Raw genomic sequence first — 23,968 nt, 5'->3', positions numbered from 1 at the left:
CCAATTTCCCTCAACTCCCTTCACCTCTCCATCTCCCCTTGTCCTCCATGCTATTTGTTATGCTCCACAAATAAGTGAAACCATATGATAATTGACTCTCTCTGCTTGACTTATTTCACTCAGCATAATCTCTTCCAGTCCCGTCCATGTTGCTACAAAACTTGGGTATTCATCCTTTCTTTTTTCTTTTTCTTTTTTTTTTTTTTACAGCTTTATAAACATATATTTTTATCCCTAGGGGTACAGGTCTGCGAATCGCCAGGTTTACACACTTCACAGCACTCACCATAGCACATACCCTCCCCAATTTCCATAACCCCACCCCCCTTTCCCAACCCCCTCCCCGCATCAACCCTCAGTTTGTTTTGTGAGATTAAGAGTCACTTATGGTTTGTCTCCCTCCCAATCCCATCTTGTTTCATTTACTCTTCTCCTACCCCCTCAACCCCCCATGTTGCATCTCCTCTCCCTCATATCAGGGAGATCATATGATAGTTGTCTTTCTCTGATTGACTTATTTCGCTAAGCATGATACCCTCTAGTTCCATCCACGTCGTCGCAAATGGCAAGATTTCATTTCTTTTGATGGCTGCATAGTATTCCATTGTGTATATATACCACATCTTCTTTATCTATTCTTCTGTAGATGGACATCTAGGTTCTTTCCATAGTTTGGCTATTGTAGATATTGCTGCTATAAACATTCGGGAGCACGTGCCCCTTCGGATCACTACATTTGTATCTTTAGGGTAAATACCCAGTAGTGCAATTGCAGGGTCATAGGGTAGTTCTATTTTCAACATTTTGAGGAACCTCCATGCTGTTTTCCAGAGTGGTTGCACCAGCTTGCATTCCCACCAACAGTGTAGGAGGGTTCCCCTTTCTCCGCATCCTCGCCAGCATCTGTCATTTCCTGACTTGTTCATTTTAGCCATTCTGACTGGTGTGAGGTGATATCTCATGGTGGTTTTGATTTGTATTTCCCTGATGGCGAGTGATATGGAGCACTTTTTCATGTGTCTGTTGGCCATCTGGATGTCTTCTTTGCAGAAATGTCTGTTCATGTCCTCTGCCCATTTCTTGATTGGATTATTTGTTCTTTGGGTGTTGAGTTTGCTAAGTTCTTTATAGATTTTGGACACTAGCCCTTTATCTGATATGTCATTTGCAAATATCTTCTCCCATTCTGTCAGTTGTCTTTTGGTTTTGTTAACTGTTTCCTTTGCTGTGCAAAAGCTTTTGATCTTGATAAAATCCCAAAAGTTCATTTTTGCCCTTGCTTCCCTTGCCTTTGGTGATGTTCCTAGGAAGATGTTGCTGTGGCTGAGGTCGAAGAGGTTGCTGCCTGTGTTCTCCTCGAGGATTTTGATGGATTCCTTTCTCACATTGAGATCCTTCATCCATTTTGAGTCTATTTTCATGTGTGGTGTAAGGAAATGATCCAATTTCGTTTTTCTGCATGTGGCTGTCCAATTTTCCCAACACCATTTATTGAAGAGGCTGTCTTTTTTCCATTGGACATTCTTTCCTGCTTTGTCAAAGATGAGTTGACCATAGAGTTGAGGGTCCATTTCTGGGCTCTCTATTCTGTTCCATTGATCTATGTGTCTGTTTTTGTGCCAGTACCATGCTGTCTTGATGATGCAGCTTTGGAATAGAGCTTGAAGTCCGGAATTGTGATGCCACCAACTTTGGCTTTCTTTTTGAATATTGCTTTGGCTATTCGAGGTCTTTTCTGGTTCCATATAAATTTTAGGATTATTTGTTCCATTTCTTTGAAAAAAATGGATGGTACTTTGATAGGAATTGCATTAAATGTGTAGATTGCTTTAGGTAGCATAGACATTTTCACAATATTTATTCTTCCAATCCAGGAGCATGGAACATTTTTCCATTTCTTTGTGTCTTCCTCAATTTCTTTCATGAGTACTTTATAGTTTTCTGTGAATAGATTCTTAGTCTCTTTGGTTAGGTTTATTCCTAGGTATCTTATAGTTTTGAGTGCAATTGTAAATGGGATGGACTCCTTAATTTCTCTTTCTTCTGTCTTGTTGTTGGTGTAGAGAAATGCAACTGATTTCTGTGCATTGATTTTATATCCTGACACTTTACTGAATTCCTGTACAAGTTCTAGCAGTTTTGGAGTGGAGTCTTTTGGGTTTTCCACATAGAGTATCATATCATCTGCGAAGAGTGATAGTTTGACTTCTTCTTTGCCGATTTGGATGCCTTTAATTTCCTTTTGTTGTCTGATTGCTGAGGCTAGGACTTCTAGTACTATGTTGAATAGCAGTGGTGATAACGGACATCCCTGCCGTGTTCCTGACCTTAGCGGAAAAGCTTTCAGTTTTTCTCCATTGAGAATGATATTTGCGGTGGGTTTTTCATAGATGGCTTTGATAATATTGAGGTATGTGCCGTCTATCCCTACACTTTGAAGAGTTTTGATCAGGAAGGGATGCTGTACTTTGTCAAATGCTTTTTCAGCATTTTTTCAGCTGAGCAGAGAGCCGGATGTGGGCCTCGATCCCAGGACCCTGAGATCATGACCTGAGCCGAAGGCAGCGGCTTAACCCACTGAGCCACCCAGGCGCCCGTGTTTGGAGATTTTTGATGACTGTTTCAATCTCCTTACTGGTTATGGGTCTGTTCAGGCTTTCTATTTCTTCCTGGTTCAGTTGTGGTAGTTTATATGTCTCTCGGAATGCATCCATTTCTTCCAGATTGTCAAATTTGTTGGCGTAGAGTTGCTCATAGTATGTTCTTATAATTGTCTGTATTTCTTTGGTGTTCTTTGTGATCTCTCCTCTTTCATTCATGATTTTATTTATTTGGGTCCTTTCTCTTTTCTTTTTGAGAAGTCTGGCCAGGGGTTTATCAATCTTATTGATTCTTTCAAAGAACCAGCTCCTAGTTTCGTTGATTTGTTCTATTGTTCTTTTGGTTTCTATTTCATTGATTTCTGCTCTAATCTTATGATTTCTCTTCTCCTGCTGGGTTTAGGGTTTCTGTCTTGTTCTTTGTCCAGCTCCTTTAGGTGTAGGGTTAGGTTGTGTACCTGAGACCTTTCTTGTTTCTTGACAAAGGCTTGTACCGCTATATATTTTCCTCTCAGGACTGCCTTTGTTGTGTCCCACAGATTCTGAACCGTTGTGTTTTCATTATCATTTGTTTCCATGAATTTTTTCAATTCTTTAATTTCCTGGTTGACCCATTCATTCTTTAGAAGGATGCTGTTTAGTCTCCATGTATTTGGGTTCTTTCCAAATTTCCTCTTGTGATTGAGTTCTAGCTTCAGAGCGTTGTGGTCTGAAAATATGCAGGGAATGATCCCAATCTTTTGATACCGGTTGAGACTTGATTTAGGACCAAGAATGTGATCTATTCTGGAGAATGTTCCATGTGCACTAGAGAAGAATGTGTATTCTGTTGCTTTGGGATGAAAAGTTCTGAATATATCTGTGATGTCCATCTGGTCCAGTGTGTCATTTAAGGCCTTGATTTCCTTGTTGATCTTTTGCTTGGATGATCTGTCCATTTCAGTGAGGGGAGTGTTAAAATCTCCTACTATTATTGTATTCCTGTCGATGTGTTTCTTTGATTTTGTTATTAATTGGTTTATATAGTTGGCTGCTCCCACGTTAGGGGCATAGATATTTAAAATTGTTAGATCTTCTTGTTGGACAGTTCCTTTGAGTATGATATAGTCCTTCCTCATCTCTTATTATAATCTTTGGCTTAAAATCTAATTGATCTGATATAAGGATTGCCACTCCTGCTTTCTTCTGATGTCCATTAGCATGGTAAATTCTTTTCCACCCCCTCACTTTAAACCTGGAGGTGTCTTCGGGTTTAAGATGAGTTTCTTGTAGGCAACATATAGATGGGTTTTGTTTTTTGATCCATTCTGATACCCTGTGTCTTTTGATTGGGGCATTTACCCCATTAACATTCAGGGTAAGTATTGAGAGAGATGAATTTAGTGCCATTGTATTGCCTGTAAGGTGACTGTTATTGTATATTGTCTCTGTTTCTTTCTGATCTACTACTTTTAGGGTCTCTCTTTCCTTAGAGGACCCCTTTCAATATTTCCTGTAGAGCTGGTTTGGTATTTGCAAATTCTTTCAGTTTGTGTTTGTCCTGGAAGCTTTTAATCTCTCCTTCTATTTTCAATGATAGCCTAGCTGGATATAGTATTCTTGGCTGCATGTTTTTCTCATTAATACTCTGAATATATCATGCCAGCTCTTTCTGGCCTGCCAGGTCTCTGTGGATAAGTCTGCTGCCAATCTAATATTTTTACCATTGTACGTTACAGACTTCTTTTCCCGGGCTGCTTTCAGGATCTTCTCTTTGTCACTAAGACTTGTAAATTTTACTATTAGGTGATGGGGTGTGGACCTATTCTTATTGATTTTGAGGGGGGTTCTCTGAACCTCCTGAATTTTGATGCTTGTTCCCTTTGACATATTGTGGAAATTCTCTCCAATAATTCTCTCCAACATACCTTCTGCTCCCCTCTCTGTTTCCTCTTCTTCTGGAATCCCAATTATTCTAATGTTGTTTCGTCTTCTGGTGTCACTTATCTCTCGAATTCTCCCCTCGTGGTCCAGTAGCTGTTTGTCCCTCTTTTGCTCAGCTTCTTTATTCTCTGTCATTTGGTCTTCTATATCGCTAATTCTTTCTTCTGCCTCATTTATCCTAGCAGTGAGAGCCTCCATTTTTGATTGCACCTCATTAATAGCTTTTTTGATTTCAACTTGGTTAGATTTTAGTTCTTTTATTTCTCCAGAAAGGGCTTTTATATCTCCCGAGAGGGTTGCTTTAATATCTTCCATGCCTTTTTCAAGCCCGGCTAGAACCTTGAGAATCGTCATTCTGAACTCTATATCTGACATATAACCAATGTCTGTATTGATTAGGTCCCTAGCCTTTGGTCCTGCTTCTTGTTCTTTTTTTTGTTGTGAATTTTTCCGCCTTGTCATTTTGTCCAGATAAGAGTATATGAAGGAGCCAGTAAAATACTAAAAGGGTGGCAACAACCCCAGGAAAATATGCTTTAGCCAAATCAGAAGAGATCCCAAATCGTGAGGGGGGAGAAAGGGGATAAAAAGGGGTTCAAAAAGAAAAAAGAAAAAAGAAAAAAAAAGAAACTATTTTAAAAAAGAAAGCCGATAAAGAAAAAATATAAAAAGAGGAAAAAAAATATATATATTAAACTATTTAAAAAACGTTAAAAAAGAAAACGGTAAAAGTTAAAAAAAATTAGCAGAAGAAGAGAAAAAGAAAAAAAAAATTGAAAAAGAAAAAAAAATTAAATTAACTGCAAGGCTAAAAAATCATGGGGAGAAAGCCATGAGTTCAGTGCTTTGCTTTCTTCTCCTCTGGAATTCCGCCGCTCTCCTTGGTATTGAAACAGCAGTCCTCGGTAGGTGAACTTGGTCCTGGCTGGGTTTCCCGTTGATCTTCTGGGGGAGGGGCCTGTTGTAGTGATTCTCAAGCGTCTTTGCCCCAGGCGGAGTTGCACCGCCCTTACCCGGGGCCTTGCTGAGTAGCTGAGTAATCCGCTCGGGTTTGCTTTCGGGAGCTTTTGTTCCCTGAGTGCTTTCCGTAGAGTTCCGGAGGACGGGAATGAAGATGGCGGCCTCCTGGTCTCCGGCCCGGAGGAGCCGAGAGCCCGGGGCCCCACTCCTCAGTGTGCCCCCAGAGAATAGCGCCCAATGACTACCGCCACCCTGGCCTCCGGCCTCGCTCCAAGCTGACCGAGCCTGCGACCGGTTCAAGGCAACCCGAGCTGAGAGTCACTCCCCGGCTCTGTCTCTGCAGCCAGCTTCGCCGTTCTAATACCGGTAAGCTCTGCGACACTCAGACACCCCCGATCCTTCTGCGACCCTGTGGGACCTGAGGCCGCGCTGACCCCGCCTGGGCTTCACCCCAGTTAAGTCTCTGGAGCAATGTCCCTCAGCGGAACAGACTTTTAAAAGTCCTGATTTTGGGGGCGCCTGGGTGGCTCAGTGGGTTAAGCCGCTGCCTTCGGCTCAGGTCATGATCCCAGGTCCTGGGTTCGAGCCCCACATCGGGCTTTCTGCTCAGCAGGGAGCTTGCTTCCTCCTCTCTCTCTGCCTGCCTCTCTGCCTACTTGTGATTTCTCTCTGTCAAATAAATAAATAAAATCTTAAAAAAAAAAAAAAAAGTCCTGATTTTGTGCTCCGTTGCTCCGCCGCTCGCCGGGAGCCGGCCCCTTCCCCCGGCGGTCTGTTTTCCCGTCACTTTGGATTCACTTCTCCGCCAGTCCTACCTTTCAGATAGTGGTTGATTTTCTGTTTCTAGAATTGCTGTTCTTCTTCTCTTCAATCTCCCATTGGATTTGTAGGTGTTTGCAATCTTTAGATAAGCTATTTAGCTGATCTCCCGCTACCCGAAGTAGTCTCAGCCTGCTACTTCTCTGCCATCTTGACTCCTCCACCTCTTTAAGTTTATTATTAATTAAATGATTTAAGTACTCAGCTGCTTCCAAGTTGGAAGTATGAATATTAAAACTGACCTTTTGGATAGCTCCCTTTCTTATGACATAGTGCTCCTTTTCATCTCTTATCACATACAGTCTTTAGTTTAAAATCTAATTTGTTGCATATAAGGATGGCTACTCCAGCTTTCTTTTATATGTTGCCTCTCTGTGCAGGCTACTGTCTTTTTACGGGCAGTGACCCAGCTATCACTCACCCTCCTGGCTTACCAAGTGTCGAGTCAGCTAACATTTAAAATTCGAGGTTCCAAGTACCACTGGTTTTACAAACTCACAGAATTCAGCCCTTTTGGTGTTTAAATCCAAATGCTGTGGGGGATTAGTCTTCCCCATGTGAGCTCTCTGATGCAAGGCCTATGTCTTTGCTCTTGCCGTGTGTGTAGTTCCTTTCTTCCTGTGGGTGGCTTCCCTCTGCCCTTCTGACATTTTTAACTTTTCAGTTGCAGCATCTTCTCATGTTTAGTTGTGGAGTTTGTTCTGCTAGTCTTAGGTTCACTCTTTGATTTGTTGACTTGGATATGGATGATATGTAGTTGAAAACATGGGACAGGGTGAGCTCAGGGTCCTCCCACTTCACTATCTTCCCAAGCTCCTTGTCCACTCTTTTCTCTCTTGAATATTCTTCCACTTCCTCCTGCCTTTGGGCTTTGTCATTGGAGACTTATTTCACTGGATCTTGGAGGATTTCTGTATCTCAGGAAACCTCTGAAATATGTGTCCCTGATGTTCTTGAAATAAATTATAAAGTAGGACAGCCTTGGACTTCAGGATGATGGGGAGACAGGATTGCTAACTGTGCTAAACATTGTGGGGTGCTTTGTGATCAGAGAATGGACTATTGCAAAATAACCATGGCCTCACATCCTTACTTTGCTCAGGTTTTCTGGAAGCTCTGTGCCATGTGGTTTGTTTTTCTTTTCTACAATCCTGCTGCCCCATTCAGTCTATTTTAGTGCATATCCTGGTTTGCTTGATCAAACAATTTACCTGTGTTCATGCTGTATTCCCCTACAAGGCTGCACCTTTCCTGGGGGAAGGAACCTTGTTTTTATCATCTTTAGATTCTCTCCACTTTCCAGCATGAACAAGGCACTCAATACACGTCTGCTATCAAATGAATGGAGTTGGCAATTTTGCTAATTAATATTGAATTGTACAGAAATTTTGAAAGAAATGTTTTAATTCAAAGAAAATTATAATAGAAAATAGAGAATATATAGAAGGAACAGGAATGATTAAATGTGTAGCATGTTATATATTACAGGCTGGCATATCAAAATTCACTTAAATATTAAAAATCTACAGAGAGAAACAAAACAAAAACAAAAATGGTATATTGAGGTTGGATGATTAAAGTCACATTGGGGTTAATCCAAAAAGCAGGTCAGAAATTCAAGACTAAAGAATGTCTGGAGTGTTATGCTTTGATTCCTTTCTCTTCCTCTTTTGCATCTCTACTATAGGTTTTTACTTTGTTGTTACCATGAGGCTTACATAAGACATTTTATATATATCATAATCTATTTTAAAGCTGATAACACTTTTTTTTAAAGATTTTATTGATTTATTTGACAGAAAGAGATCACAAGTAGGCAGAGAGGCAGGCAGAGAGAGAGAGGGGAAGCAGTCTCTCTGCTCAGCAGAGAGCCCAATGAGGGGGGCTTGATCCCAGGACCCTGGGATCATGACCTGAGCTGAAGGCAGAGGCTTAACCCACTGAGCCACCCAGGTGCCCCTAAAGTTGATAACACTTTAACTTTGCATACAAGACTGTGACCTCTTAACTCCTTCATTTTTTGTTGTTGATGTTATAATTTACATTTTTACATTGCATCCATCAACAACTCATTGCAGCTATAGTTATTCTTAAATACTTCTTTTAACCTTTGTATTAGATCTAAAAGTGATTTACATGTTTTAGAGTATTTTGAATTTGATTCTATGTTAAGTTTTACCAGTCAGTTTTTTACTTTCATATGTTTTCTTGTTACTAATTAGTGTCTTCTGGTTTCATCTTAAAGTTAACATCCTTTAGCATTTCTTGTATAATAGGTCTCTTGCTTGTTGACTCCTTGAGCTCCTGTTCATTTCTGAAAGACAGCTTTGCCAAATAAAGTATTCTTGGTTGACAGGTTTTTTCCCCCCTTCTTTTAACAGTTTGAATATATCACTTCATTCTCTCCTTTCCTGCAAGGTTTGTGCTCAGAAATCTGTTGATTGCCTTTGGGGGTTCCTTTGTATGTGAAGAGTCTCTCTTCTGTTGCTGTTTTCAAATTTCTCTGTTTTTGACTTTTGACAGTGTGATTACAATGTGTCTGAGGGAGGACCTCTTTGGGTGATTCTGTTTGGGGACTTTGAGCTTCAGGTCCCTGGATGTGCATAACTCTTTTCAGATTTTGGAATTTTCTGCCATTGTGTCTTTTTTTTTTCTTTTTGTGTTTTATGCATATCCTTTATTTGTATAAATTATTGCAAAATATACATTATCCTTTTGTGTGCATGTGTGAGGGCTTATAGCCCTCCATCTGCTTTATTTTTCCAAGTTTTTATTTAGATTCCAACCCATTAACATACAGTGCAATATTAGTTTCAGGTCTACAGTTTAGTGATTTATCACTTAATAGAACATCTAGTGCATCTCACAACAAGTGCACTCCTTAATCTACATCACTTGTTTAAGCCACTCCCCCCTCTATTTTCCCTTCAGTAACTATCAGTTTATTCTCTATAGTTAAGAGTCTGTTTCTTGGCTTACCTCTCCTTTTCCCCTATGTTTATTTGTTTTGTTTCTTTTTCTTTTTTTAAGATTTATTTTATTTCTGAGAGAGAGAGAGTGCAAGAGCACATGTGAGTGCAAGTGGGGGAAGGGGCAGAAGAAGGGGGAGAGAGAGAATCCTAAGCAGACTCCCTCTGGCAGAGATCCTGATGTGAGGCTCAATCTCAGAACCCTGAGATCATGACCTGAGCCAAAGTCAAGAGTCAGTTGCTTAACTGACTGAACCACCCAGGTATCCCCATTTTTCCCCTTAAATTTCATCAGCTATTATATCTTTAAATAAGGTCTCTTCTCTGTCTGGTGTTCCTGCGATTGTATATTGGTTTTCTTGATGGCATCCTATAAGCCCCACAGGCTTGCTTTACTCTTTCTAATTCTCTCTTTTTTCCCTCTGAGTGAGTGATTTCAAATGATTTGCCTTGAGTTTGCAGTTTCTGTGCTCATAGTAACAAGTTCTAAAACCCATGAATACATCTTTGTTCTCTTCCACTCATCTAGACATCCAGCATAATCTTGTGAAAATGCAAATATTATCAGCTTGTTCCCTTGTATAAAGCTTTCCATTATTTATACATTGCTCTTAGGATTAAATTTAGAATCCCAGACCTGGTGTACAAGGCCCTGTGTGATCTGGCTCTTGACTAGCCATTTCCCTTTGCCCACCAATTGCAGGTGGTGGGCATGCTTACCCTCTTTCCTTCTTTGTGTCTCTTCTCTAATCTTTTGGCCAGCCTTTTGCAGTGTGTCCTGCTCTGCCATTTTTCTCTTAAATCAGGAGATCTGAAACAGATGAACATCAAGAGGACTGTGCCTCTCTGTTGAGGGAAGTCTTTGAGAGGATGTGACCGCCAGTTGACCCATGAGCTCGACCCTGACAAATCTTTAGACCAGAAGGCAATAAATAAGAGGTCTCTTGGGGGCTCTGAGAAACATGAAACAAATTCCTTAGTGATCAATTGAAGATGGATGTGAAAATGCACCTGCACCACTGGAGGCTTCAATATGGAAAGTAATTTTGATGTTCCTAAAATTTTGACCAAGTAATCTGGTTTTCATTGTCTCAGAATGACTAGAACTTATAGGTGCCATTAGATATTGAAAGAGACAGTTTGGTTGCAGTGAAATAAAATGAGAGCATAGTGGAACACATGGTTTCTGAGATTTCTCCAATGTCGTCTTCTGATCATTTAAATAAATACTCATATACAGCAGGCCAGCTGTATATGAGCTTAGAAAAAAATCTTGCGGATGTAGGAGACAAAGAATAGGCAGTGTGAGGTAGTGGAAAGATCATGGGGTATCAGGTCAGGAAGATCTCAACTAGCAGAGTGTTTCCTCTACCTTAATGTGTTTATTATTGGCCAAGTTGTGTGATATCTCAGAGCTGTAGTGTGCTCCTTTGTACCTCACCCTCATAGCGTTATTGAGGGGCTGAGAGAAGCTCAAAATTGAGCTTAATAGATGTTAGTTCTCTCTCTCTTCTCATCATAGGTATATACTGAGCCCATCCATATCAATGAGAGATGGAGGACATTGAAGATGAATAAAGGTCCCATAATCTATCTGTTCCCTGTTGCTCCTAGCAGGCATGACCTAGGAATGACTGGACAATGGTTCTGGCACAAGATTCTATGGGGAAATCCATCTGAATATTTTCTTTTTTTTTTTTTAAGATTTTATTTATTTATTTGACAGAGAGAAATCACAAGTAGGCAGAGAGGCAGGCAGAGAGAGAGGAGGAAGCAGGCTCCCTGCTGAGCAGAAAGCCCGATGTGGGGCTCGAACCCAGGACCTGGGATCATGACCTGAGCCGAAGGCAGCGGCTTAACCCACTGAGCCACCCAGGCGCCCCGCATCTGAATATTTTCTGCTTCAAATTTACCTTGCAGTTTTTCTCCCAGAAGGATGGAGGCAGTAGTTGCATGGGAAAATGAATTTTCAGGGTCTTTAGTGGAGGCATTACATTAACTTAGTCAACTTCTAGATAATTGTTCTGAGTCATTCTTTAATAAAAAAATTATTTCTCATCAATTAATTTTGTCTGTTTTTTTTTTTTTCTTCTGGCTTCTGCGTTTTATGTCATGTTTTGCTCTTCTTCACTTCTAGATGATAAAAAACATTCTTTTTTGTTTTCTTTTATAGCTGGGTACTTTGTTTCATTTTGTATGTTAAAATCTTTGATATATTAGCCTTCACTTGGTGTCTTATTATTATTAAGCCCCCCTCTCTATTTCTCATTTTGTTAACCTTCAATAATTATACCGGTACCAGCAGCATCAAGGGATTGTTGACACAGATGCAAAGGAAGACACCAGGACCAGTGGAAGGGATTAGGGTTACACTGATCATTTAGATGATCCAGAGCATGCTAACTGTATTTTAAAATAAAGTAATAACTAAGAAATTGTTGTAGATATCTTGAGGACTCACAAAAATGTGTTCACAGATGGCCACTAAGATGAAACCCAAATCACTTAGTATAACTTAGAACATTCTTTGAGATCTGCCCCAGTTATTTTTAACCCTCGGTTTTGCCATGTATCCTGAAGCATCCTGGTATGATACTGACCAAGCAGTTTTTTTTTTTATGGATATAGAACTTTTACTATATATATATGAGATGTACAAACAAGATGTAGTAAGACCTTTTACATTAAAAAGCCTGCCTGAGCAGAAAAAACACTAAATTGAAAGCATTGCAAAAAACCTTGTCCTTTGGTCTACTTCCTAGGAGATTTCTTCAAGTTTATCTTATAATCCTCCTACCATTTTCATTTATCCAACTGTATTTTTAATTTCTGAGAATTTTTTTCATAATCTTCTGTTTGTTCCTGGATACAGTATCTTTTCTTATGGAAGATATTAATTACGTTTTTGAGCATTTCTTCTGCTTGTAGTGCCAAGGAGTTTTGAAATATGACACATGTGTGGCTACTTCAGAGAGAGAGGGAGAAAAGACAATGAACATTAGTTAAATCATTTTCCAAAGAAGAGTTTATAAGTAGGTTTTTTTTTTCAGATTAGATTAGAATGGATACATGTAGATACAGTTATTAAATATGGCCAGTTTCCCATGCTAGTCCACCACAGTCTTTTTAACTCCATATTATGCCTCAGATGCGTATACCAGGGGTAGTCCAAACAGGAGACACACACACACACACACACACTAAAGCTTAGTGGTTTAGAGCATGGACTTTAGAAAAAGAATTCCTGAGTTCAAATCTTGGCTCAGTTACCTATTAGTTGTGGACCTTGAGCAAATCATAACCTCTCTGTTCTTATTATTTTCCTCTGTAACATGGGTATAAAATAGCTACCTCACAAGGTTGTTATGAAGACTAAATGCATTAATACATGGAAAGTACTTAGAATAATGCCTGTCATGCTGGGCATAGAACTTACTTAAAAAAATAAAATAGAATAATGCCTAGCATATGGTAAATGCTATAAAATCTTAGCTATGACTGTACTATTTATTATTTTTCCATGGAAAATACATTGTAAAGTCTAACTGGACACTAGAATACTTGGTGCTAGCCTTCCTTGACATTAGCATTGGCATCCCATATGGGAAAGCAGGGACTCTGTTGGGGGACAACAAGGTAGCTATTCTTTGGCATTTGTAATTCACTGATACTTCATTTAATAGAGAGATAGTACCCCTCTCTTGTTAAGTAGCAAGACTAAATAAATTTAGATTTGCACAAGAAAAGACAACTTTTATCCAATATTTATAATTAGGTATTGAAGGGAGGTGGTTTCTGTTTTATTTTTAGTGTGGTCTACTTTCAGACTCTCCAGTCCCAAATTGTCCATCTTTATTCTTTATGTGAAGGTTACAATTTTTAAAATGCAGGTTTACCAATTTATAGTTCTTACCTACTCCAAGAAAAATTGCTGAACATGATTGGGAGCCTGCCTGCCCTTCTCAATTTTCTGTATCAGATCTACAATTTGCTGCATCCAAGTAGTTCCTGAAAAAAAAAAAGTGGAAGAACTGAGAACTGATTATTGATTTTCTGAAGTTTATACTTTAGAAACCTTTTATGCCACAGAAAGAAATTAATTTGTCTATCATATCTCACTTATATTACTTGCTACATTAAATTTAAACTATTTAGATTATTTTTTCCTCACTGGAAAGTTTAAGGGAAGAAATGTGGTATTCATTTTTATATTCCAATGATGTACTTTTAAAAATATGGATATGCATTGGTATTTCTAGAAAATGATAATAAAGATAATTATTACATGTAACAATAGGGGTTAATTAAAAAAAGTTTTAATGTTTGAAGAAAATCACAGAAATTCCCAAATGCTCACTTTTACCATTAAACCTGGACTACTGATGAATAATCTTCTTTCCTCCCTTCTGCAGATACTTTTTTTAGAACCATGATCCAATGTCAGTAATGTGAAAAGGAAGGAAAATTAAGAATTCCAAATAACCCACAAGCTGGAGAAAGTTAGATTGAATGAATTTCTTATTAAAAGGCAAAGAAAGACTTGAGGGAATATTAGACAGAGACTCTTACAAAAAAGTTGACTTGGCTTTATTTTTTATTTTTAATTTTTTTAATTTCAGCTCTTATCATTTCCTAGCCATTTTTTAAAAATTATTTTTTATTAACATATAATGTATTATTAGCCCCAGGGGTACAGCTGTGAATTGCCAGGTTTACACACTTCACAGCACTCACCATAGCACACACCTTCCCCAAAGTCCACAACGGAACCACCCTCTCCTTAGCCCCTTACCCCTGCAACCCTATGTTTGTTTTGTGAGATTAAGAGTCCCTTATGGTTTGTCTCCCTCCCAATCCCATTTTGTTTCATTTTCTCCTTCCCTACCCCCCCAAGCCCCACTTTGCCTCTCAAATTCCTTATATCAGGGAGATCATATGATAATTGTCTTTCTCTGATTGACTTATTTTGCTCAGCATAATACTCTCTAGTTCCATCCACGTCATCACAACTGGCAAGATGTCATTTATTTTGAAGGCTGCATAGTATTCCATTGTGTGTGTGTGTGTGTGTGTGTGTGTGTGTGTGTGTGTGTGTATATACCACATTTCCTTTATCCATTCATCTGTTGATGGACATCTAGGTTCTTTCCATAGTTTGGCTTGACATTGATGCTATAAACATTCGGGTGCACGTGCCCCTTCGGATCACTACATTTGTATCTTTAGGGTAGTGCAGTTGCTGGGTCATAGGGTAGCTCTATTTTCAACTTTTTGAGGAACCTCCATGCTGTTTTCGAGTGGCTGCACCAGCTTGCATTCCCACCAACAGTGTAGGAGGGTTCCCCTTTCTGCAACCTTGCCAGCATCTGTTGTTTCCTGACTTGTTAATTTTAGCCATTCTGACTGGTGTGAGGTGGTATCTCATGGTGGTTTTGATTTGTCTTTCCCTGATGCCGAGTGATGTGGAACACTTTTTCATGTGTCTGTTGGCCATCTGGATGTCTTTGCAGAAATGTCTGTTCATGTCCTCTGCCCATTTCTTGATTGGATTATTTTTTCTTTGGGTGTTGAGTTTGCTGAGCCCTTTATAGATTTTGGATACTAGCCCTTTATCTGACATGTCATTTGCAAATATCTTCTCCCATTCTGTCAGTTGTCTTTTGGTTTTGTTAACTGTTTCCTTTACTGTGCAAAAGCTTTTGATCTTGATGAAGTCCCAATAGTTCATTTTTGCCCTTGCTTCCCTTGCCTTTGGTGATGTTCCTAGGAAGAAGTTGCTGCTGCTGAGGTCGAAGAGGTTGCTGCCTGTGTTCTCTTCAAGGATTTTGATGGATTCCTTTCTCACATTGAGGTCCTGCATCCATTTTGAGTCTATTTTTGTGTGTGGTAAAAGGAAATGATCCAGTTTCATTTTTCTGCATGTGGCTGTCCAATTGTCCCAACACCTATTTGTTGAAGAGACTTTTTCCATTGGACATTCTTTCCTGCTTTGTTGAAGATCAGTTGACCATAGAGTTGAGGGTCCATTTCTGGGCTCTCTATTCTGTTCCAATTGGTCTATGTGTCTGTTTTTGTGCCAGTACCATACTGTCTTGATGATGACAGCTTTGTAGTAGAGCTTGAAGTCTGGAATTGTGATACCACCAACTTTGGCTTTCTTTTTCAACATTCCTCTGGCTATTTGAGGCCTTTTCTGGTTCCATATAAATTTTAGGATTATTTGTTCCATTTCTTGGAAAAAAATGGATGGGATTTTGATATGGATTGCATTAAACGTGTAGATTGCTTTAGGTAGCATAGACATTTTCACAATATTTATTCTTCCAATCCATGAGCATGGAACATTTTTCCATTTCTTTGTGTCTTCCTCAATTTCTTTCATGAGTACTTTATAATTTCCTTAGTATAGATTCTTTGCCTCTTTGGTTAGGTTTATTCCTAGGTCTCTTATGGTTTTGGGTACAATTGTAAATGGCATTGATTCCTTAATTTCTCTTTCTTCTGTTTTGTTGTTGGTGCATAGAAATGCAACTGATTTCTGTGCATTGATTTTATATCCTGACACGTTACTGAATTCCTGTACAAGTTCTAGCAGATTTGGAGTGGAGTCTTTTGGGTTTTCCACATAAAGTATCGTGTCATCCACAAAAAGTGATAGTTTGACTTCTTTGCAGATTAGGATGCTTTCAATTTCTTTTGTCTGATTGCTAAGGCTAGGACTTCTAGTACTATATTGAATAGCAGTGGTGATAGTGGACATCCCTGCCTTGTTCCTGACCTCATAGAAAAGTTTTAGTTTTTCCTTACTGAGAATGATATTTTCAATGTGGGTTTTTTCTAGATGGCTTTGATGTTCTTGAGGAAGTTACCCTCTATCCCTATACTTTGAAGAGTTATGATCATGAAAGAACGCTGTACTTTGTCAAATGCTTTTTCAGCATCTATTGAGAGTGTCATATGGTTCTTGTTCTTTCTTTTACTAATGTGTTTTATCACATTCATTGATTTGCGGATGTTGAACCAACCTTGCAGCCCTGGAATAAATCTCATTTGGTCATGGTGAATAATCCTATTAATGTATTGTCAGATCCTATTGGCTAGTATTTTGGTGAGAATTTTCGCATCTGTATTCATCAAGGATATTTGTCTGTAATTCTCCTTTTTGGTGGGGCCTTTGTCTGGTTTTGGAATCAAGGTAATGCTGGCCTTATAAAAATGAGTTTGGAAGTTTTCCTTCCATTTCTATTTTTTGGAACAGTTTTAGGAGAATAAGTATTAATTCTTCTTTAAATGTTTGGTAGAATTCCCCTGGAAGCCATCTGGCCCTGGGCTCTTGTTTGTTGGGAGATTTTTGATGACTGCTTCAATCTCCTTGCTGGTGATGGGTCTGTGCAGGTTTTCTATTTCATCCTAGTTCAGTTATGGTAGTTTATATGTCTCTAGGAATACATCCATTTCTTCCAGATTGTCAAATTTGCTGGCGTATGGTTTCTCATAATATGTTCTTATAATTGTTTATATTTCTTTGGTGTTGGTTGTGATCTCTCCTCTTTCATTCATTATTTTATTTATTTGGGTCCTTTCTCTTTTCTTTTTGATAAGCCTAGCCAGGGGTTTTTCAATCTTACTAATTCTTTCAAAGAACCAGCTCCCAGTTTCGTTGATTTGTCCTATTGTTTTTTTGGTTTCTATTTCATTGATTTCTGCTCTGATCTTTATTATTTATCTTCTCCTGCTGGGTTTAGGCTTTCTTTGTTTTTCTTTCTCCAGCTCCTTTAGGTGTAGGCTTAGGTTGTGTATTGGAGACCTTTTTTGTTTCTTGAGAAAGGCTTGTATTGCTATATACTTTCCTCTCAGGACCACCTTTGCCGTGTCCCACAGATTTTGAACAGTTATGTTTTCATTATTTTTGTTTCCATGAATCTTTAAATTCTTCTTTAATTTCCTGCTTGACCCATTCATTTTTTAGAAGGATGCTATTTAGCCTCCATGATTTGGGTTCTTTCCAAATTTCTTCTTGTGATTGAGTTCTAGCTTTAGAGCATTGTGGTCTGAAAATATGCAGGGTATGATCCCAATCTTTTGATACCAGTTGAGACCTGATTTATGACCCAGGCTGTGATCTATTCTGGAGAATGTTCTATGTGCACTAGAGAAGAATGTGTATTCTGTTGCTTTGGGATGGAATGTTCTGAATATATCTGTGATGTCCATCTAGTCCAGTGTGTCACTTAAGGCCTTTATTTCCTTGTTGATCTTTTGCTTGGATGATCTGTCCATTTCAGTGAGGGGAGTGTTAAAGTCCCCTACTATTATTGTATTATTGTTTATGTGTTTCTTTGATTTTTTTTATTAATTGGTTTATATAGTTGGCTGCTCCCACGTTCAGGGCATAGATATTTAAAATTATCATTTCTTCTTGTTGGACAGACCCTTTGAATATGATATAGTGTCCTTCCTCATCTCTTATTATAGTCTTTGGCTAAAATCTAATTGATCTGATATAAGGATTGCCTCCCCAGCTTTCTTCTGATGTCCATTAGCATGGTACATTGTTTTCCACCCCCTCACTTTAAATCTGGAGGTGACTTTGGGTCTAAAATGAGTTTCTTGAAGGCAGCATATTGATGGGTTTTGTTTTTTATCCATTCTGATACCCTTTGTCTTTTCGTTGGAGCACTTAGGCCATTTACATTCAGGGTAACTATTGAGAGATATGAATTTAGTGCCATTGTATTGCCTGTAAGGTGACTGTTACTGTATATTGTCTCTGTTCCTTTCTGATCTAGTGCTTTTAGGGTCTCTCTTTGCTTAGAGGACCCTTTCAATATTTTCTGTAGAGCTGGTTTGGTTTTTGCAAATTCTTTCAGCTTTTTTTTTTTTTTTTTTGTCCTGGAAGCTTTTTTATCTCTCCTTCTATTTTCAATGATAGCCTAGCTGTATAGAGTATTCTTGGCTGCATGTTTTTCTCATTTAGTGCTCTGAATATATCATGCCAGTTCTTTCTGGCCTGCCAGGTCTCTGTGGATAAGTCCGCTGCCAATCTAATATTTTTACTGTTTTATGTTACAGACATCTTTTCCTGGGCTGCTTTCAGGATTTTCTCTTTGTCGCTAAGGCTTGTAAATTTTACTATTAGATGATGGGGTGTGGACCTATTCTTATTGATTTTGAGTGGGGTTCTCTGCACCTCCTGGATTTTGATGCTTGTTCCCTTTGCCGTATTTGGGAAATTCTCTACAATAATTCACTCCAATATACCTTTTGCCCCCCTCTCTCTTTCATCTTCTTCTGGAATCCCAATTATTCTAATATTGTTTCATCTTATTGTATCACTTATATCTCAAATTTTCCCCTTGTGGTCCAGCAGTTGATGTCTCTCTTTTGCTCAGCTTCTTTATTCTCTGTCATTTGTTCTTCTATATCATGAATTCTCTCTTCTGCCTCATTTATCCTAGCAGTAAGAGCCTCCATTTCTTATTGCATCTTATTAATAGCTTTTTTGATTTCAGCTTGGTTAGATTTTAGTTCTTTTATTTCCCCAGGAAGGGCTTTTATTTCTCCATGCAGTGTTTCTCATATATTTTCTGCCTTTTTTGAGCCCAGCTAGCACCTTGAGAATCGTCATTCTGAACTCTAGATCTGACATGTTACCACTGTCCATATTGATTAGGTCCTTAGCCTTCGGTACTGCCTCTTGTTCTTTTTTTGTGGTTAGTTTTTCTGCCTTGTCATTTTATCCAGATAAGAATATATGAACAAGAGAATAAAATGTTAAAAGGGTGGCAAAGACCCCAGAAAAATGTGCTTTAACCAAATCAGAAGAAACCCCAAATTGTGGGGAGAAGTAAGGGGGTAAAAAGAAGTTCAAGCAATAAAAAAAAAAAGAAAAAAAAGAAGAAAAAGAAAAAGTAAAAAGTAAATACATATATTAGACTTGCGAATAGGACAGTGTCACCCGTTGATTTTGGGAGTATTTTGGTCTCTTAGAAGAAACTACTTCCCAAAATTTTAAAGAGAGGAAAACCTATATATGTGTGTATATATATGTATAGATATATTTATATGTACTATCTATCTATCTATCTATATATATACAAAAATAAGGGTAAACACGATGATGTGATAGAATATAACTGTAAAGATGAAAATTTAAAGAATTCTAAAAAAGGAGTTGATAAGTTGGTTGGGAAAAGAAAGAAAAAGAAAGTGGAGAGAATTTGCTGAGACTGGAGACTAGAACAAACCCTGTGCTAGATTTAGGGTATATTTGGATCTATTAGAAGAAGTATAATCCCAAAATATTTTAGAAGAAAAAACCTTATGTGTATACAAAAGATGAAGTTAGATATAATGAAGGATAAAATATGACTATAATAATAAATGTTGAAAAAGATTTTTAAAGAAAGATATTGTTAAGATAAACTAGTTAAAAAAAGTTAAAAGAGCTTTCCTCTTTTCCTCTTAATTTTTTTTAAAGATTTTATTTATTTATTTGACAGATAGAGATCACAGGCAGGCAGAGAGGCAGGCGGGGAGAGAGAGAGAGAGAGAGAGAGGAGGAAGCAGGCTCCCCGCTGAGCAGAGAGCCCGATGCGGGGCACGATCCCAGGACTCTGGGATCATGACCTGAGCCGAAGGCAGAGGCTTTAACCCACTGAGCCACCCAGGCGCCCCTTTTCCTCTTAATTTAAAAGAAATTAGAAAAGAAAAAAATTAAAAAAATTTTAATTAACTCTGCAAGACTAAAGAGTCATGGGGAGAAAGCCAGGAATACCATGTATTGCTTTCCCCTCCTCTGGAATTCCACTGTTCTCCTGATCAGTGAGCTTGGTCTTGGCTGGATTTCTTGCTCATCTTCTGGGGAAGGGGCCTGTTGCTTTGATTCTCACGTGTCTTTGCCTGAGGTGGCAGAGCAATTGCCAGGGGCTGGGCTAAGTAATCTGCTCTGGTTTGCTCTCAGGAGCTTTTGCTCCCTGAATGCTTTCCATAGAGCTCTGGAGGATGGGAATGAAAATGGCGGCTTCCCAATCTCCAGCCGGAGGGGCTGAGAGCTTGGGGCCCCACTCCTCAGTGCGCCTTTGGAGAAAAGTACTCAATCACTCCCATCTCCCTGGTCTCTGGCCACACTTAGAGCTCACCTAGCCTGTGACTGGGCATTTCTGTCTCTGGCACACAGCCCTGTTTGGAGTCTCCAAACCCAACAGATCCCTGCCACTCTTCCAGGAGTGTCTCCCTGGATCTGCCACTTGTGGGGTCCCTGTACAAAGAACAGTGGTCTGACTGTGCCACAGATCACAGTTTAAGTTAACCCTGAGCTGAGAGCTCACTCCTCTGCTCAGTCTCTGTAGCTGGCTTCCCCTCTCTGATACCTGTAGCTCTGCTACACTCAGACACCCCTGCTCCTTCTGTGACCCTGCGGGACCTGAGACTACACTGTCCTTGCAAGGGCTCCACCCCCGCTTAGCCTCTGGAGCAATGTCCCTCAGTGGAGCAGACTTCTAAAAGTTCTGATTTTGTGCTCCATTGCTTTGGTGCTTGCCAGGAGCTGGCCCCTTCCCCCACGGTCTATCTTCCCGTTGCTTCGGATTCACTTCTCTGCAGGTCCTACCTACCTTTCAGAAAATGGTTGATTTTTTGTTTCTAGAATTGCTGCTCTTCTTCTCTTCGATCTCCTGTTGGATTTGTAGGTGCTCAGAATGGTTTGATAACTATCTAGCTGATCTCCTGTGACCTGATGTCATCTCAGCCTGCTACTCCTCCACTATATGGACCCATTTCCTGATTTGGTTTTAAATGGAAAATAACCTTTGCTCTATTTGCAGTACTATTTGTTTCTCTCTAAGGCCTCATCGACTATCTCCTTATGGATCCATGGGGGGGGGGTGGGGGGTGGGGTGGGTTCCTCTCAGCCCTGAGTCCCCTTGGCCTGCCTCTCCAGTGCTTAGCCTCCCAGAAAGTCTCTCCCTGTTTGGCTTCTGGGACACTTGACTGACTTGGTCTTGTGTCTGTGGGAGGAAACATGGTTTGAATGTATAGGGCTATTGAAACACATGGACTCTAATCCTATCTCTGGGATATAAGAGTTAAAAGTTTTTGGATAAATTGTGTAAACCCATTGGGCATCATATATTCTTGTTGGTTTTGAGAATTAGAAGAGGAAAATAAGCAGAACCTAGTTTACAGTAGGCACTAAATAAACATGTGTCCCAAGTTTTTGACTGGTGCTAATATATCTAGAGGGCTAGAGCCAGGACATGCAAGACCATCTTGCTCATGTAACCCCTGAAGAGACGGGTGCCATTCTTGTAATGGTGCCCTCATGCCAGTTTCCCCTTTCCTTAGTACCTTGATGGTGATCTCTGGATGCTGTCCTAAGGCTCCCCTATCTACTATACTCTGGGTCACATTTGCTCATCTTCTAGTTGGTTCCTATTCTGCACTAAAACCAATTTCTCCTTCTGCCCCTCCAAAACCAGAATTAAATTCAGCCTTGAATCTCTTGTTACTTTCTTGTTGGCTTATTGTCTTAACTCCATACTGATTTGTTCTGGCCAGTCCAGGCTGCTTTGGGATCATCAGAGAGCCGGTTCTCTTCATGGACTGGCTCTGTTTTCTTTTCTGGACTCTTGAGGGTGGTGGAGCCTCTCAAAGAAAGTGATTTCATCTATAACCTCCACCTCTGAGCTTGGCTTTGATGTTGTAGATGCTGTGAGCATTTCAGGAATACTGGGCTTCCTCAGATGTTATTCCAGGGCATCCAAGGGCTCCTTCCGGACTTCTTTGATTTATATTCCAAACTTGTCTTGTACACATGCCCTCACACTATGATTTGAACTCACCAGTAACTACCCCCTCTAGTCCCAGGAGAGTTAATTCCCACTACTAGCCCATGTTTCGGCAGTCCTCATTACTGCCTTATTTCCAGTGCAGTCTGATATCTGTCCTTCCATGGACCCTACCTGCTAGCCAGAATTTTCCCAGATATGAATGTTGACCTGAATGGGACCTCAGCAAACTATGACATGGCTCAGGCAAGCTGCAGCTGGAGTTATGTCCTATAGCTCTATATAGAGGGTTGTAAATGGAGGGATATGCCCACTAGATTTCCTTCTGAATGAAAGGATTTATTCCAGCTGCCTGGGAAACTGCTGGTAGACAACCCTGAGCTATTCATTCCTCTCTGCGACAAAGTTCATGTCACTTTCCTGAGGAAGCTTGCATCTGTTGACTGGCTGACACTGGATCCTCTCACCAAACTGGCATAGCACCAGCTGTGAAAGGCCATCCAACTTCAGAGCATTGGATGAGGCCCTTGCTGGGATGAAGTTGAAGCTCAGTTTCTTCTTCTGCTCATTAAACAGGACACACACTTATTTCTGATGCAGAGTCTGCCTTCCAGGGAACTGGTCTAAGATATGGACAGAAAAAAGTCTCCTTTGGGAGTGAGGATCATGAATTAAGATTACAACAGGCCAACTCATGTAGGTAGCAGATGGGGACCTAGAACTGTGTGTAACCTTATTTAGAGTTAGGGTCTTTACAGAAGTAATAAAGTTAAAATGGTATCATTACGATGGGTCCTAATCCAATATGATGGTGTTCTTAAAAAAAAAGGGAAATTAGGAGACAGATATACATACAGGGTGAATACCAGGTGTGCATGAAGATGGCCATTCTCAAGCCAGGGAGAGAGGCTTGGAACAGACCCTTCCCTCACAGCCCTCATAACTAAAGCACTCCCTGAATAATAAGCACACTAGCTCAGTTTCTACATTATACTTTCCTCCATCTAAATTAGGACCCACCAGTATTCTTTCATTATACTTTTCATTTTTCCTTCTTATCCCTTATCACATGTTGTAATCAAAGGTCTGTGCAATGATTTGCTTAATGGTTTCTTGCCCTCCAGACTACACAGGCAATGCCAGCAAGGTAGAGATAACGAACATGTTATCTATCACTATGTCTGGTGCTGGTCTCTGGTGTTTAAAAGGTTCTTTATGAGAACCAAGATGCCCTTCAACGGACGAATGGATAAGGAAGATGTGGTCCATATACACTATGGAGTATTATGCCTCCATCAAAAAGGATGAATACCCAACTTTTGTAGCAACATGGACGGGACTGGAAGAGATTATGCCGAGTGAAATAAGTCAAGCAGAGAGAGTCAATTATCATATGGTTTCACTTATTTGTGGAGCATAACAAATAGCATGGAGGACAAGGGGAGTTAGAGAGGAGAAGGGAGCTGAGGGAAATTGGAATGGGAGGTGAATCATGAGAGACTATGGACTCTGAAAAACAATCTGAGGGTTTTGAAGGGGTGGGGGGTGAGAGGTTGGGGGAACCAGGTGGTGGGTATTGGAGAGGGCATGGATTGCATGGAGCACTGAGTGTGGTGCAAAAACAATGAATACTGTTACGCTGAAAGTAAATAAAAAATTTTTTTAAAAAATAAAATGTTCTTTATGAATTACTGTCAAATGAAAGAAAAAAAAGTTTAGCATGGATGTTTTGACCTGAAGATCTGTTTTGGCTAGCCATATATCTATCTATCTATCTACACACACACACACACACACACACACACACACGTGTGTGTGTGTGTGTGTGTGTATAGTTTATTTATTAGAGAGACAGAGAAAGAGAGCACAGCAGGGGAGTGATAGGCAGAGAGAGAAGCAGGTTCCTTGC

The sequence above is a fragment of the Lutra lutra genome, chromosome 9, assembly GCF_902655055.1.
Source record: "Lutra lutra chromosome 9, mLutLut1.2, whole genome shotgun sequence".
In the NCBI taxonomy this organism is placed as follows: domain Eukaryota; kingdom Metazoa; phylum Chordata; class Mammalia; order Carnivora; family Mustelidae; genus Lutra; species Lutra lutra.
The sequence above is the reverse complement of the archived record's forward strand: the minus strand, read 5'-3'. Positions refer to the sequence as shown.